This window comes from Serinus canaria, chromosome 12, assembly GCF_022539315.1.
Source record: "Serinus canaria isolate serCan28SL12 chromosome 12, serCan2020, whole genome shotgun sequence".
NCBI lineage: Eukaryota > Metazoa > Chordata > Aves > Passeriformes > Fringillidae > Serinus > Serinus canaria.
The window spans coordinates 9,606,004-9,624,406 of NC_066326.1; the positions used below are offsets into that span (position 1 = coordinate 9,606,004).

Genomic DNA, 18,403 nt, shown 5'->3' on the forward strand with positions numbered 1-18,403 from the left:
TGTTTTGCATGAAGGGGGTGACAAAACCTGTATATAAAGAATTGCCCTGACTCTGCAAACAGCTACTGCACAAGGAATAACGACTGGTGGTCAGCTCCAGGGCATGCTGACTGTCATTTTAGACATTTAGAAGCCTTGGAAAGTTGAAGACACAAAAATATTTCCCGATATGTATAAAACAAAATTTTAAGAAAAATTCCAGCAATGTGAGAGAACAGACAAAATCAGGATGGTTTACCTGAAATAATGAGAATTTGGAGTTGAGATAAAATGATCTCTGCACCTTGTGCTATACTGTTCTGCACTTTCAATGGGACTGAGAGGTATACAGCAACTTTTTGTACTGCTTTTACAAACCATGTCCTGCACCCTGAGAGTAGCTTCAAGGACAGGAGCTACCACAAAGTAAACCCAACACTTTGATAAAGCCCTGTCTCAGTGCTGCCTTCAGCATGCTGCAGCCAATGAGAGATGCTGACAGACACCTCTCAGTTGCCCATTCATTCCATTTCCAGGTTTCTCCAAACCAGACTGTGAAGGTGCCAGTCCAAGTCCCACCAGTACTAAGGTACAGCCTTAGCTTAAATTTAGAATGAAATTTTTACATGTTTTAATTTTCTAACGGTTCATTTTAAAGACAAACTTTATCAGCATTTTTTCAGCTGGAGCACTTCACCAGTGGGTAGGCTCTAGGTATCTGAACAGAGGCATCTAGAGCGACTTGAAAAGTTTGTTACCCCTCTAATGCAGGTAAAAGTGAGGGCCTACAGGAGATTCACATCCTCTTCTGGGGACAGACAGAGCTCATGTGGGACACACAGAGGCACTGCAGTATATCACATATCCTATATAGTGCCAGACATATACTTAAAACTGTGTAAACTGATAACTGGCTAACTGCTTAAAAAGGCCTGGCTTTTGCAACAAAGCCACTCTCCTTTGCACTACCTGGGGACTCTGTCTTTTTGCTTCATACAGGTAGGCAACTCAGCTGCCTCCTGTGTGAGTCAACTCAATGTTTGCAAAGGATCTGCTCCCAGCTTCTTTGTCTGCTGAGAACTGAGCCATGAATGCATTCTGTGCATTTGAGAAAACTGTCTGAAAGGAGTGCTGGGAAAGGAAATGCCTGCTTATTTTACATAAAATATAGCAGCTTAGTTGTATTCCCTGCAAAGTTACTAGAAAGGTCTCCATGACACCAGCCAACACAGCCTTGAGCAGCAGAGAAACCCAAGCCATGGTGTGCTCAAGCTTTCATGCACACAAACATCAATCCATTCAGCACATGCATATGATGCTGATAACTATCTGATGGGCCACGTGACAGGCTAGAAAATCAGACAGCAAACCTCACCCCAGTGTGTGACACAGAGCCCACCAGCCCCAACACGTGCCATTTCAAACCTAGTTCTTTATCAGATGAAAGGAAGGCTCTCCTGATCACATAAACAGCATAATAAGTGCTGGAGCCCTCAGCTGTGAACATGAATGCTCAATATGCCAGGTGGCTTAAGCTGCAAGCGTGTAATCTCCTGTTGTTGTGTAGCTTTCAGGCATCCTTCCACATTCTTAATTCTCCTGATAAATTTAGAGAGATTTGTTTCCAAAGAACACATTTTCCAGCAATTCATAACATATCACACATCATGAACTCTATCTACCACACTACAGCCCAGAGTGAAAGAGCTCAGATATTCCTATATTCCACTCTTGAACAGCTGGGGGGAAGCACATTAAAAAGAGGCATGTTGTATTCTCCAGAGACCACCACTGTGACCAGAAGTGTGAATGGCTACCCAAACCTCATGTTATTTGCAAAACTGAAGAACGAGTAGAAAAATAAATAGATCACAGGCATTCATAAAGAGCCTTTAATTAGAGAGAAGGATGTGGCTCTCTGCATAGGAAAGCTGTCTTCATGTGGTGCAAATCAACACAGCTCTATTATGGAATTACATCAGTCTGTGCCAATGGGGATTCAGTCCAGGTATGCACATGAGGATGTCTGTCTTTACCATGGAAACACAACACCTAGGTAAGGGATCACAGGAGCAGCTTAACAGCAACTGTATTAATACCTGACAGAGCAGGAAAGAAAAATGGAAACAATTGTTCTAATTGAAACTATGGGGGGTGTGTAAGTAGGGCAGAATGCACAGCAATTACCTGATTTGGAGCTGAGCCACAACACCAGCACTGCTGCTTCTGCTCTATGGGACTGCAAAGGAGCCTAAGTAAACAGGATTCTGGTTTTCCATCTTTGGCTAAAATGGTTGTTTACACAGAAACAGGGGACTGTGTAAAAAGACATGGTGGCTGCCCAAATCTGAGGACTGAAGCAAGGCCATGAGCTGAGGAGCTGAGTTGCTGCCCACACATGCACCAAACAGCAAAGAGATTTAATGCTCCCTCAGAGAGGTATTTCCTTCCTGGATAGTGGATAGGCACAGTTTTGACCAGGTGGGGGAAGGAAACTCCAGGTTACAACAAATGAAATCAAGGCTCCAGAAGAATTAACATAAGCATTCTGGATTTTTTCAGACTGGAGATGCTACCAGCTCACAGTTCCCTCTCCCTGCAGTCCACTTGCCACATACCACTCCTATTCCTTCCTCACAGCCATCACCAGCAGACTGCAGGCACTGCTCCTCACTCACCACCCTATCTCTCCATATCACCTGCAGAGGCAAACCTGCCCAGAAAGCTGTCCAGAGGCTGGTCCCCAGAAATCCCCCATGGCAGTGGATTCCCAGGCACAGGGCACATGAGAGGCACAAAGACAATGGTTAATAACAGAATGAAGCTCCACTGGTAGCATGGAGAGGGTATAACCTGGCCCAGAGTTATGGTGGAGTATAACGTAAGAAGCAGCTATAGTGTCTACAAGAAAGACCAGATGAAGTCCTCCAGGACTTTTCTGAGGAAAAGCCAATAAGCAGTGGCTTACCCAGTGATGCCATTCATGGCCCAACAAGCATGCCTTAGTCACATAACAGAGGAACATCTTGGAGCATCTGCTCCATCATCAGTCACTGCTCTGTGGCTGTGCCAATGACTGCAGCCACAGGGGTCCAGTGCTGCAGGCCCTGCACACACCCAACACACAGGTCTGAACCTGTGACCTGCAGCTTCTGCAGACCATCACAAATCCCCTGAGACATACAGCTCCCCACAGCCTTGCAGGTTGTTTTTAGTTAGACAAATTCAAATGGCTACCACAAAAGCTTAATCTCTTTCCAGCCACACTCACGCTGAGTGTCAATAGGAAAAAGTCCCATGAATACGCTTGATAATTACAGAGCCATGGCTGTAGCAAAGAACAAAGTATAATGCAGGCTTGAATACTCAGGAAATTGACTGCTGATATGTTTCCATTCATTGTTTTGTTCTCTGTTCTCAGTGTTATATTAAAATCTCCTACTAAGAATGAGCTTTCTTGTTTAATGGAACTTGTCAGTTAGAGGAAATCTGCTTTAGCTGTTTGATCTATTCTTTAAAATAATATTAATTGCAAATTTAGCACATGACCCTATCTTAGTTAGTTCAAAAACTAAAGCTGATCTTTTCCATAATGTATTTGTTTCCCAGAAAAATCATGGGCCATCACTTTCCCACTTGAATGCATTCACTGTCCCTTTGCCCCACTATTCAGTCCTGGCTATTCATTAGATATGTTGATCAATTGTACCAATCACCTGACATTGTTTTCCTGACTCTATTAGTGAAAAGTGATAGTTGTGAATAGCAAACAGTAAACATGGTGCAAATCTCTGGTCACGACAAAATCTATGAAACCTTGCAGTTTGTGAGGATCTTTACAAAATCAACAACATATCCATATCCCTGACAGCCATATCCACATTCAACTGTGACCTCACATCTACAGGACATCACAGTGCTTCTGCTTGCCTCTTCACTTATGGAACTGGCTTGACTATTTTTAATTTCACATGGGTCATAATTAAGAACTAAATTTGCATGTTTGCTATTCGTCCTGGTTCTCAGCATGTGCAGTCACAATAACAAATCTTAATTTCAGGCTCAGAAGCTGATGTACAGTAGAATCTGAATTTCCCAAGTCCTACAGTTCAATGGTATTTAAATCTGAAGGTTTCACTTGGCTCCTTGCAGACATAAAACAACAATTTAGAAGAATCAGATGCAGCGGCCAGTGCAGACTATGTAAATTTGTTGGATTAATTAAATTTGCTGGTTCTGAACCTTCAATGAAAATCTGAAAAAAGGGTTGCACGGGGCTGTTCATAGAAAAAAATATTTCTTTTGTGTGTGTCTTCTTGCACCCAGTTATATCAGAATGACAGGAGAAAGAGGAAATGGCTGGTTTAAGGACTCATATAATCAGATATAACACATTCTATCATCATCAGTACTTGATCATTTACTTTAGGCAATCTCAAAACATTTTTGGAAGTGCTAAAGAAACCGCTGTCCATGTCACCGTGACCACAAGCGCTGTCACTTTTAGGAATCAGACTTTACAAACAGAAAAGTGTCGCCGTGAGCCCGCTCCCTGAAAGGCAGCAGCATCAATTCTGCAGCTGACTCCCTTTCCCCTCCATCTTAACACCTTTGGCAGGCACTGGGAATCCCCTCCTTTGTTTGATGTCAGGTTTGGTTACCCCTGTTCTCATGCATTTGCTTCCCCTGGCCTCGCTCAGAACGCTGTCCTGGGGCTGTGCACCTCCACAGTGCGAGCTGGGGGCAGCGAGGCACCCCCAGAGAGGTCCCTTACTGCGGGACGTGCCTCAGCCACGGCTTGTGGGCAGCCTGAGCTCCCTGCCCACGCACCTCTAGGACACCTACCGTCCTCCTCTGCTCCATCTTCCCTGCTCCTGACTAATTCAGGCAGCTCAAGGTGCAGGGAATTCCTCTCAAATAAATCCATCCTCCCCCGCCCTGATCTTTTATTAAAGCAATGGCAGAATTGTTCAAACCAACCCAAGGGAAGAAATTCGAAATAGGAGGCGACCTCCTTCCAACCCTGAGGCATGGCCCCCTCCTCGAGCTCCCTGGGTTATTCCCGCACCTTTGCCTCATTCCCTCCTGGAGCAAGGCCCTCCCACGGGTTCGTGTTTTCCACGGCCCATGAAGAGCCCTCTGTTCCCTCATGAGTCACCCGCAGGCCGGGCAGTGACATCAGCCCCTCGGGCCGCCCTTGGCCCAGCGCGGTTTGCGGCAGGGGACGGGCCGGGGCTGCCGGCCCAGCACGGCCCAGCGCGGCTGCACAGAGCGGGCTGCTGCGGGGGATGCCACCCGTGAGCCACCGCCGGAGCAGCTGCAGAAGCCCTGATTTTCCTGCCTGACAGCAGGCAAACCCTCTCCTAGAATCCCCGGCTGGCGCTGAAGCCCTGCCGGCTGTCGCTACCTGTGCCAGCCACCCCGGGACACGGCACATGCTGCAAACACCTTTCCCTTTGACGGCGCTGCCACTTCATCTGAGCCAGGATAAAGAGGGCGCGGCCGCTTCTCAAGTCTGCTTTGAGACTACAATAAGAGCTCTTTATGGGTTTAAAATTACCATTCTGCAATTCTGGCAAACCATTACCTTTTCCAGGAAAGCTGCTTTGTAGTACTGCAGGAAAGTTATCCCTCTGGTGTTGTAAGCTGCACCAGCAGCATTGCGGTCCTGTATTCCTGACCAGAGGCTACTTCAGCAAGGGATTGAATGGCTTCATGACCTTGATGGATGCACAGAGTCAGTTCAAGAGCACTCAGCTGTGCAAATGAAATGCTGGCACCTCACTGATAAGAGGGGAGAGTGCCCATGCCAGGGCAGAGGGGGGGGGAATGTAAGGATACAGCAGATAATGGTGCCTCGAGGGGATGGCTCCAGCTCTGACCTTGCCGTTTTGGGGAGATAGGCACCCCACCAACATCAAGACAGTCCCTTTCCCTCTGTGGCAGGAGCAGCTGGCCCGGTTTGCCAAGGCTTCACTATAAACAAAATGTCTAATGAAGTATTTGCCTAACAATTTTTTTCTTCTAGTGCTGCTGGAGGTCTGAGCCATCCCAGAGCAGTTTGTTCACCTATTGTCTTCAGCTACACCAGCACAGACCCTCCATGTCTCCTGGGGAGGGGTGACAGGTGAGTTCCCCCAGTCTAACATTGCTTTGAAACATCGATAAGGCAATTGCTCACAGAGAGGAAAAAAACAAACTTCTCAGTTTCAGTGCAAGGAGAGTTCTGCTTTTGCTCTCAGCTCACTACTTTGGTGTTGTTTGAGGGTTAGACTATAACTCAGACCTTCAATTCTGCTTTAGATTTAGCTTAACCTCCATGAAATGTCATGTAGGCTTATGATATTTCAGTACCAGAGATGGGAAACACCTAATGCCTGATATTGCTTTCTGAGGCGTTTTTCGTCCATGAGGCTTCCATACCCTGAACCCAAATCCTTCCCCCAGTTTGTTCTCCAACCCTAACTCTGTAGCCAGATAACATCCCCCTTTTCTTTTTCCTTCTGCAGACACAGCAGCTGTTCTGTTTTGCTGCTGAATGAAGCAATGTTTTACCAGCTACGGTTTCCTGATGTGCAGATTTTGGTGGCAGCGCTGTCACAGAGTTCCCACCACCAGCCCCTGCCAGTGTCCCCCCTGCCAAAGAACACTCAGGCCTTTCAGCTGGGCCAGAGCAGTTGTTCCTGGGGGCAGTGCTGATCAGGCACTGATCTAGTTGAAGCAAAAAGCAAAGCAAACCAAAACACATACACAAAGAAGAAAAAAAACAAAATCCTTTTTGTTATGTGGGGTTTTTTGTTCACAGTCTTAACTGCCAGCAGTTCCTGATGTGGCTTGCTGCAGAGTCATATGAAGAGTTGTTTAGATACAACTGGGAGGGGGCTGAGCTGGAGTAAAACACTGTGGAAAAAAGCTGAGATGGGAACATCTCAGAATTACTACTAAAGCTTCCTTGTCCTTAAACCATGGCCAAGGTCTCTTATCTTGGACCACAACCAGGAGATCACCATAATTTTCCAGTAAACAGCCAATTCATTTCACAATTTATACATCATCACACATCCCCCATGTAGCAGAGAATCAGCTCTACAGACTCCTTTCAGGCCTTAAAAGGATCCTTAGGCTTCAGTTTTCATTTTTAAATGAATACAAGCATTCAACTGAGTTCTAAGCTATTAAAGCAAGATGTCACTTCACTGATAAATTAATAATTTCACAATAATTCACTTAATTGTCTGATTCACCTATGCCTTTAGACCAATGTTTTGGGATTCCAAATAATGCAAATAATAACAAAAATAACAGCAGCACATTCCATCTTACTGAACGAAACAGTGATATATCAAAACACAGCTTGTGCTACATTATCACTGGCTGTGCAGGAGTGTGGGTGGGAAGCAGGAGGCTGCAAGAAGAGACAGATAAAGCAGCTCCTACACGCGACTTTTCCCTCTGTACTATTTTCCTTTTGCTGAAGAAGCGCAGCAAATACATTAACACATGCATGAAAAATGAGCTGAGGTAATTCCATCTATGAGCATGTGATCGGTCCTGCTGCCACAAATGTTTTCCCTCTAGGTCCATATCTGAACCTCACACAGACTGACTCACTCTGCGGCCGCACACGTCACTACTACCCGGCAGCGTCAGGCTGTCATTTGTTTCCTTTTGGAACGGGATGTTCTATAATAGCTCCAACTCCCACTCCATAGTTTATGAAATTGCAGTTCTTTCACATACTCCTTTGTTCCTGAGCAGCCAGGAGTTTTCAGTTTGTTTCTAAGGTGCTAAAAGAGGATCAGAGTGGCCTGAGCTCAGGGATGCCTCAGCCGAAGCTCTAACAGGATGTGTCTTTTAATAGAATGAAGGTGTGATGGTTCTCAGTGCACTGTAGAGTTTGTTCTTCAGGAAGACAAAGGAAGCACAGTGCAGAACTGTTGCTTCTGGAGCTTCTCCCACAGCCAGGGAGAGACTGTCATGGACATGGAAGCTTAAGCTCTGGACATGATGGTGGAGCCATGAAAGCAGAACCAGCTCTGCTTCAGAGTGTCTTACTATGATGCTCAAATATGCAACACTTGTTTTCAGCAACGATTAGTTTGACCCTCTGCTCTACAAATGCTAATCTACATCTGTGTCTTATTCTGGAACAGGTAAGTGTTTCTGAAGTGAATCCCTGGCTGACTGTGCTTCACTTAATACCACACAGTTTTGAGCTCAGCCTACAGGACTAAACTCGTACTAGCCTCAGGATAAAACCCCCAGGCGTCAATAGTATAGACATGGAGTTGTGCTGGCTTGGTGCTCCTGTCGTACCAAACTACCACTTCTTGCTTCCTGTCTTTCAGAGCCCAAAGTCCTGGAGCTGTTGTAGCTCAGCGCACAATTGCAAAAGGAGGAATGTGACGTGGTTCTAGAAGTGCAGCAGAAGGGAGGAAGCTGCAGTCCCCCAAGGTTCCCTGCCCACTTAAAGACCATGTTCATCAGGATACACCTGCTGAGTTTCCTGCTGTGAACATCTGACATGCAGCTGACACAAAAGGACAGAACTGAGGGAGCAGAGAGCCAAAGAATGAAAGGATGCAAAATATGTTGGCATTTTTCTGCTTACTTTTGTGACGGTGCTATGATTCAATGCAGGCTAAAATGGCTTTGTCCTCACACTGGGTGCACAGCAAGATGGATGCATTGCTGTGTGGAATCCAGTGTCCCCTGCTCCAAGTGCTGCTCCCCTATTTAACAAAGAGCTTTAACCAAATGGGGAGCTGACATTATTTCCTAAGGGCACAGACATTCCTAACAAGGAGGTCAATGACAACTTCAAGCATAGCAAAAAGAGTATTCCTATCATTCTTCAGAGAAACGTTATCACTTATTACCTGTCACTGGGAATACAATAGGAATCTTAAAGATGACTTGGAGACAATTTGGAAAAGCAAAACTTACAATCTGCAAACTGCACATAACATTTCTTTGAGACACAAAAAGTTACTGAGGCTCCTGCCTGCATGAGGGTGCCATAAGCATCCCTGCAGATATTTATTCTGACCTCCTGAACCTTTGTCCAAGGCTCATTCATTGGGTTTAAATAAATAAGCATTAACAAACCCAAGGCTCCACATCTTCCACTGTCCTGCATTGAGCCAAGATCTTAAGCAAAGAGGCTTAAGTCGCATTTATATTTCCTTTGACCTAGAGACAGAGCACAGCTCAGTATATCCCAATTATGGAGCAAAAAGACCTCTATGGCTGTACAACCTTGCGTTCAGCTGCCTGAGAAACCTTTAGAAACTGCTGTAAAGGCAGATCACCACAGGCTGGCATTCCCTGCTTGCTGCAGACACTTTCACATGCAGCACTGGCTGGGCAGAGCAGCCAGAGCCCCAGCCCTGACTTACTTGCACGACAGCCTCAGGAATCCTCCTGGTGCTGCCTTGCCAGCCTTGGGTAGTGCTGCACTGCAGGAATACAGTGCCCAGGCTCTCAGAGCCAGCCCTTGCGCTTTGGTAGCTGCCAGGACAAAAGACAATCTCTAAATGTCAGTCAATATAATCTCACAGACATCACCTATGACTTTACCTGGGCTTACCTGGGTCGCTGTGGAGGGTAGGGCACGGTTTCCCCTGACATTCACAACGAACGCGTGCACCAGAGAATACGAGGCTCCTCGTACACAGCGTATTGTTCTGGATTTCCTATTTCTTCAGGGTTGTCTTGGCAACGAAGAGGGTTTGCCGCTAGAGGTGTGTGAAACACTGGGTAACAAAAAACATCACAACTCCCACTTGTTTCATTCCATCACCCTTTTAAACCCGACTCTTTTCGACCTGGAACGCTCTCATGTGCTGTGTGTCAGGAGGGGCAGCACAAATCGACGCAGACTCCTCTGCCTCCCCCTCTCCCCCAACAGAGTGATTTTGAAAATAACAAAAAAAATGGCATTTTTCATTGGAAAATGATGTCTGTCCAAATACCCTTACATGCTCTGTTCCTATTCTCCCTTCAAATACCTTCTTAGGGAGTAGTTACCTGGCAGGCAATGGAACTGACAGTTCCAGAATGGATGAATGAATTTAAGCAAAAATCAGGATGGGGTTTTTCATTTGTTTGTTTGTTTTAATTAATGACATTTTTAGTGATATTGGTGAAGTCTATGGGGTGACTGTGGACTGATTTCAATATGACCATGTCTGCCAATTCGCCCTAAACAAAAGGAGCCTTTCCTTTGTACAGAGAAGAGATGCTGGACAGAGAATGCTACACCTGGTCAGCAAACTAATGGAAGTGCCCCACTTGCCCTTCTGACTCAGCTCATTCCATTGACAATAGACCTTTATTTACTGTGGATGAGGTCCTGGAAGTATTCTGAAAAGTTTTTAAAGCATCTGAGGATGCACACAGATACATCAACATAACCTTGCTCATTCATGTAATTTGCCTTTATTTTACTTACTGAAGGCATTAAAGAATTAACCCAAACAGCTGTTCAGATGCCTCTATTTTTTTATGCAGTAAACGGAAAAAAAAAGTCTGAACAGCTGTGTCAGTGGAACACATCCAGGTGGCATCCCTAAGGCAAATTTTCTACAAAACCTGTAAAATAATGTTTTTATTATCTTAGTTATTGTATTTCTTTTTTATTACTTTGCTCTTATAGATTCTTAAAGAGGTATGAGCTACTTATTTCTTCACCTTCATCCCTCAGTGTTTGAGCTGTGCTGTAGTTCAACACAGATGCTGCAGTGATTCAGCCATCAAAGGGGAAAATCACCCTTTCAGCAGAATTCTTCTGAATCTATTCTGTGGTCTTAAATGGGATGTAAGTCTGGGTAAGGAGTAATTTCACATATCTGGCTTTTCTACAGGAAGAAACTCAAGATGTGGCACCAAAAATTGCCTTAGGGACACTCAAGAGCAGAGGGAATTTGTTTTCCAGGTTGTATAATTAAGTCAGCTGAGATACAGGGTTTTGTTGCAGTTCCTTGACAAGGTAGCTGGGTCATCCTCAAGGAGAGGCTAAGACTCACAATTACACAAGAGTCTGAAAAAGCATCTGTTTGGGACTCCAAAATGTGTAGCGTTGGGGATTTGGAAACAGCTGCTCAAATTCTCAGCTGGGTGATGCTGAAATCTGTATCAGGTTCACTGACAATGACTCATGAAGAAACTTTCTTACTGAAGTTCTGAATTCCTCAGCCAGAATCCCAGAAGTCTCCCATTCTGCATGGAGTAAATTTTCGCTTTCTAAACTCTGGTGCCCTTTCCATGCATTTACTGCCATGTCTCAACCATGAGAAGCTTCCAAACACCAGCTCCAAGCTCTGCATTCCCTGGCACCACACTCCCTCTGTGCCCTAGGCCATCACACCAGAGTCCAAACCCTATGCCCTGCCCAGCCATCCAGGGCTCATCTGTTTGGTGCCTTCCATACAAACCCTCCTAAGAGTGGGATTCTGTTGCTATAAGGCAGCTTGCTGATTTATGTATGTGTTATCCAGAAACTCATGGTTGGTGTTTTATGCCCTGACATCAGCCCTTGGATTCAACTCTGTGAAACAAAGTGAAAGCACTGAAGTGTCTGAAAATTGCCAGCCACATCACAGGTGTTACAGCAAATGATATTCATAATAATGAACAAAAATAGCAATGACATCTGTAGTGATTAAGCAATTTGTTGCTGTTATTATTCTTTGTCTAATTCCCAGAATATTTGACAAATATGGGCTCTCCAGAGAGTTCTGGAGACTGAAGAAATGTTTTCAGGAGACACAGGGTGCAAAGAAAAGTGTTACTTTTCAGCTTATAGCATAATGATAGTAGATAGCTAAATATCTGAAATCTATTTCTATACCACTAAGACTTTTATTTTTTTATTTTTTTAAAATTAGCTTGAGAAAAAAAATATGTAAAAATATCTGTACAGTCCTGAGGAGGACTGTTTTCCAGAGGAAAGCTCAGCAGAATCATCCCTGAGTCTAAAGAAAAAATTTCATTCTCCTCTAAATAATTCCCTTTTGGTACATTCTCTTCATATTGAGTAGGTGGATGCAATTCCCTCTATATGTACTAAGCTTGTGTTATTACAGTTTGAGCACAATATATGTTTATTTGGAGTCTAACAAGATCATCAATCAGGAAATACCACTGCACTTCATATTATGTATTTATTTATGGTGTTAGGATGAAATTTACCTGGGTCCAGAGAACAAAATTAGGCTGTTACAACCCTTGGTTTCATATAAGTTATTTTCCTCTCAATGCCTATGCCCTGTGGACACAAATTTATTTCTCCAATACTGGATGAAAAACCTCCCATTCTTTCACTGCCTCCAGGTAATGATGTCTATACCTTTCCTTCTGCTTCCAATTTTGTGTCCATTACTTGAATGCTTGAAAACATGAAATACAATACCATAAGTCACAGAGCAAGAAAATCTGCAGTGTTTAGGGAATATTTATCTTCCTTTTCCAATCCTTTTGTAATTAAAGAAATTCTACTCAATCATTTGATATCTTCAGTGACATTATCGTACTTCTGATCTGAACCTTCCAGTTAAATTTTAGGGGCTGGTTAGCCGTTAGAAAGAAGGAGTATTTTGCAGACAGGTTATGGGATGCAGATTTGGAAGATCTCAGTTCTTCTCTGAAGTATGTCACACAGTGAGCAATGAAAGACGACTTTAAACGAAACGTGTACTAATAAATGTAAATATGAAAGTGGAAAATTACATCACAGAACATGAGAGCTCAATGCAGTTAATCAGAACAGTAATTATCTTAAATAATACTAAAAATATCAATGAAAAACATTGAGAGACCTTTATTAAATGTCCAGATGTGTTCTGATTGCTGTATTTGACAACTCTGCAAGAACGTAAGTCTCAGAGACTTGGAATCTCCATAAGATTAGATAATATTTGCACACAAAATGCAGGAGAGAAGTTAAATGAACAAATGGCAAATTTATCTCAAACAGAAGTGTTATAAAACCATTAAGCACATGAAAGTTTATTCAGTTAATTGGCTAAGGCCCAGCAAAGATTTCACAACACTATCAGCAGGGTGTTGAAATACTAAAAAAAAAAAAAAAAAAAACCAACAAACCAACAACCCAGCAACCAAAAGCATGACTGCCATTTAAGAAACACTCTCTTCAGTATTTATTAGATAAGAAACTGTTTATCAGCATGCGTGTACGTTGTTCCTGGAATCAAGGTCCATGCAGTTTATTTCACATACAGCAGTATTCTCTCAGTGCTTTGCAATTTTTCCATGCTCAAGTACCAGGAAAAGTGGAAGTCAGAGACATATACCATTACAAAGAAGTATAACACATATATATTTACTTAGTGATTTGTGCTAAGATAGACATGTAATCACAGTGTAATGAGTTAACCAACAGGAGCTTCTGGCACTTCTTGTGCACAGAGGAAAAAAAAACTCTCCTAGGAACATGGATGGATAGGAATGTGTCAAAGCAGGGACAAAAGGAAAGGTAGCTCATAGAGCTACTGATACAATAGAAAATTTGAATGTTGTGAAATAAAATAAATAAAGTTGAGGTGTAACCTATGTAAAGCAAATGAAAGATATGCTCTGGACATCCAGTAAAACTCCAGTGTACTTGTACTGATCCTGTAGCAACCTTTGAAACAGAATGTTTCTGAGTTTCTGCTCCCTTGTGTATCTTTTTTTTAGGAATAGTCTGGCCATCTAGGAAATATTTCACTCTACCTTCCAGCACACACAGAAGTTTGAAAACAATGCAAATGTAAATACTTCCTGATGCCAAACACTTCAGTTGCCAAGAAGAAATGATGCATTTTGTACCAGGGTTAAATTATGACCAAGATTAATTTTTTGGATTGTCTCCGGCTATTCTTTAACAAAAACACCTCCCAATGAAACACAACTTGTAACTCACGGGTTTTGTGTATTCAGGGGAGCTTTTCCCAACAGCTGACTTACAGAGTTCATACAGAACAAGCTGTACTGTGACTTGCCTTTAATCTACCGGCCAGATATTCCAGAGATAACATTGTGGGAGAGGGGACCAGGATTTTGAAGATGAACCTACTCAGTGATAAAGATCTTACGGAAAACCAGAACAAAACCGGTCAATGAATATACCCTAAATTCTCTTAACAAAAGGGAAATTTCTCACCATTATGATGTAAGCAACTATTACCCAGTAAGAATTGAGGCCAGGCCTCAAGTAATATTTCACAGCACGAGTTATACGATCAGGTCTCTTGGTGCAACTGCACCAATGGACTGGTCACACAAGTGTGTGCAATGTCTCTAACCAGGTCTGCTCACTTGCTTTGTAAAAGAAGTCAAACTCCATAAAGAAGAAACCACTTTATATATCTACATTTGTATATGCAGATTCATCAATGTTCAAAAACATCCACTATAAATTCAAAGATGAATTCTGGAAACAAACCTGGCATCATCAAAATACGAACATAAGAAAAAGTAGAAGGGAATAAAAGAAGGGAGAACTCACAAGTGGTAGAGAAATCGTGAGAAAATATTGGGAATGTGTTAGATCATTATCAGATAGAACTTTACTTTTGGGAATAGCATGTGACCAAAATTTGCTTATGACTGTCATATCAGAAGAATCATTTGAGTTTTGTGGATTCCTACCATGTCAAAACCTTTTAATTAGAAGTAAATTTCCCTGAGTAATGTGGCAGCCTCTCCTTCCAGCAACCAAACAATATTTGTCTGAGTCAAATGCAGTTTACAAGGCTTAAGTCATTAAGCATGACTGAGGTGACCAATCACACTACATGAACCGACTCATCACCCCTAAGTGATCTCAAAAAAATAACCACATCAAGTAAACCAAAACCTCAGAATCTGAAACAGTGGAGGGACTGAAGAACTTCAGTTTCTACACAAGAAATTTGTGAAAAGAAAGAACACTACACTTGACAAGGAAATTATTTTGCTGAAAGTTGCATGCTCAGTTATATGATTACATTGCTGGTGTCCCCTGTTCTTCTTTTTCCTCCCATGTTTTTCTCTAGGAAATATTTCTAGAACTTGCTGGTTCATTAACCTGTTTCGGAGCTGTGGCATTCAGTAGTTCCAGGAACAAAGCCACATTATTTTAAGTACTTCAGCTACAATATTTCTAACGAAATTAAACTGATTATCATAATCTCCTGCTGACTCTCACCTGACAATTTTAAATTCTCTAGTGTGGCAGTAGACTCTGAGGACAAAACACTAATTTTTAAAATTTAATTAATAGCAAAAGAAGAAATTCAGGATAAAAAATTTCAAAGCCTGGAAAGGCGTGTAAGAAAACAACAAGAAGAGAAAGGATGAAAACCAACACCACACTGATGACTCTGGAAAATTCCACGTCAAAGTACATCTTGGTACATCACAAAGTACACATTTTGTTTTGCTACAACAAGATGATAGACAGTACACTTGAACTTCAGAGGCTTTTTAAAAAAAAGTGGTTTTAACCTTTCTTATTCAACCTTGTACTTGAATAACAGCCCATTCCTGAATTTACAGTCATGAATATTCTCCACATCACACGTAAAGTTACATTGGCTTCCAGCAGATTATGTTTTGGAGTGCAGATGTCAGCCCTGAACATTATCTTCTGGCCTTCAAGCTTGTCCCATAACATTTAGTATTTAGACAATGGCTACTATCTAGAAATGAGCCATCTTGACGTGACCAAGGTATTTCACCACTCTGCAGAAGCTCATGCCATGAATCAGCAGCAGCATGAGAGATGCTCTGTCACTCTCTGGTACTCAGTGCTGCTTTACAGAATGACACAATGCCAAAGATAATAGCCAGCCTCTGGACAAATCACACACTAATGAATAGAGACCATTAGAGCCCAAAGTAATTTTCCCTGAACCCCCCTAGAGAACTATAACCAACACTATAGAAAAGTCTCAATGAAATCTTGCTGAGTTCTGTGTGGAGCCCTGTTGAAAGCCAAGAGTGATGTAAGGTTTGCTTGGAGTTTGAACTGAACCCTCTGCATTGTTCTGAGAGCTTACCATTAAAAGTAGAATAAATGTTAGCAATAAAAAGGTCAAGAAAATGAACATCTGACAGCATCTAAAGATCTGCAAGGGACCTCATAAATATATAGCAAACATCCTCCCTGATGGATTCCCCAGAAGAGAATTCTACATCACCCACAGAGCACATTTTTTACAATCTGTTTATTTCTGTCTGGATACAAAGGGCTGAAGCAGAATGTTTAACATATGACTTGTAAAATTCAAAGTTTAAAGCTCTAAAACAACCAAGTTTAGAGCTGTTCAACAAAATCATATCTCCCTTCACAAAGTGTCTTTTTATTCTTACAATTTGTCAATAAACCAACAAATGAGACTCTCAGCTATCAATACTGTTAGGTGTCATGGCTTTAGGTACACAAAAATAAATTAAACAGCATGGGCTTGAATTATACCAACACCACAGGCAACTGCTGTGGGTTTTCCCACCCAACACGCTGGTGAGGACTTAGGGTATTTGCTGTCATTTCATTCTCTGGTGCCCTAAACTTTGAAGAATCCAATAAGTTCTGGCAATTTTTGTTGGGTTAGGTCCCTTCTACATGGGCCATGTGTGACCAAGGGCAACTTTTCATGAAGAACTTAGCAGAAACTTGAGCTTGCTCTGCCAAAAAGCCCCTGGGAAGCAGGAATTATTGGCACATCTTTGCCTTCAAGCAGGCAGGGAGCAGAGGTGCATCTTGGGTTATTAGCTCCAGGCAAAAATGGTCTCTTCTAAGACTTTGAAAGCAAAATTACAGAGGATACAAGTGGTAAACACAAAAGGGGAAGACAAAGAAACATGTACCAAAGAATATGCACAGATGGAATGGGAACATTGTCCTGTTAGAACAGCATTTACACATAGAGGATACAGGTGTGCAGGATTCTGTTTCTGCTCCTGGCATTCAGCCCTGGGTGGTGAAACAGCTGATGCTCTAGGCTGCAGTGGTCCATCCTTTTTCCAGCTGGTCAGATACAAGCTGAGGAACCTCTGTAAGCATCACATAGCTCGGACAACAAGGACTTGCAAGTCAATGCCTGCACACAAATGTTTGAAGTGGCCTTTAGCTGCTGAAAATTTTACTGCCCTCTCCTCTACCCCTTGTCATCTCTTACATCACAGCTGAAAAGGAAATGGGAAAACACAGCTACCTGGTTCTGAACTAACTCCTGAGGTCCATCGTGATGAGTTTGTGCTCTGGAGCTGAAGTGAGAATATTTGACAAAAGGAAAGAAAAAAACCCCACTTCTAAGAGAAACCACACAAAGCAGCTAGAGAAAAAGAAGTGACAACAAACAAGCTCTGCAGTCAAGAAAAGGGTAAAATCTTGGCTATACTGAAGTCATTGGGATGTTTGCCAGAAAGCTGTAGACAGTGTGTTTCATCCAGGACTTTTAATTAGTTATTAAATTATTCAATGGCAAGTTAGCTGGTTTAAGGCACAAACAACAAAAAAAAAAGCATAGAATAGCTCCAGCATGCCTCTCCCTGCCCTGCCTGCCCCTTGGGAGGTTCAGATCATGCACAGCTTTTTTTATGGGAGACTTGACAGGTATTTCATTGAACCTTAGTTGAAATCAGTAGGTTCCCAGGCCCTGCCTCCTTCCCAAGTTTGGGGATGAAGATAGGAAACACCTGCTAATGACACCAGAGACACAGCAAACATCAAAGTTGTGTGTCAGCAGAAAGCACCCTGGAAACCTGGCCCCTGCAGGACTGACATGGCCTGTTTGGTGGAGGATAGTGCACATGAAGAAATAGGATGCTGTTTTCATTTAACTGACGTACATTTGAGAGGATTTGAATTATTCTTGAATGACATACCCACAATTAAATAAGGCAGCTCACTGCCTTCAGGCCTTAGCCACTTTGTGAAGAGCCCCACAACCTGAACCATCTAGTCCCAACACACACTTCTGGTCTGCACACTTCTGGTCTGCCTCATTTTTCTCCTTTCCTCGCTCTCCTTCTGCCTTTCCCCCCATAAAGTACACCGGTTTCTATGGGAACAAAACACATCATGGGAATGGACAGAGCTTGGTGACGTCCCCACGTGCAGACCCAAAGCAGGGTTGAAATCAGCGCTTTGCAGGTTCTGCCAGGAGCAGACCCAAAGCAGGGTTGAAATCAGCGCTTTGCAGGTTCTGCTAGGAGCAGACCCAAAGCAGGGTTGAAATCAGCGCTTTGCAGGTTCTGCTAGGAGCAGACCCAAAGCAGGGTTGAAATCAGCGCTTTGCAGGTTCTGCCGGGAGCAGACCCAAAGCAGGGTTGAAATCAGCACTTTGCAGGTTCTGCCGGGAGCAGACCCAAAGCAGGGTTGAAATCAGCGCTTTGCAGGTTCTGCCAGGAGCAGACCCAAAGCAGGGTTGAAATC

At 43.0% G+C, this 18,403-nt stretch overlaps 1 protein-coding gene across 4 annotated transcripts in view; it reads right to left on the minus strand.

Annotated features, from left to right (window-relative positions):
• Positions 1 to 5,733, minus strand: part of SLC6A6 (solute carrier family 6 member 6) — an 89,117-nt gene extending 83,384 nt beyond the window's left edge. For 3 of the 4 annotated variants that reach the window (XM_050979368.1, XM_050979367.1, XM_050979365.1), the window contains exon 1: positions 5,567 to 5,733. The gene's annotated coding sequence lies outside the window, so the exon portion shown is untranslated. The remainder of the gene's footprint in view (positions 1 to 5,566) is intronic. The other variant, XM_050979369.1, reaches the window with a different exon arrangement.
• Between the last annotated feature and the right edge of the window lie 12,670 nt (positions 5,734 to 18,403).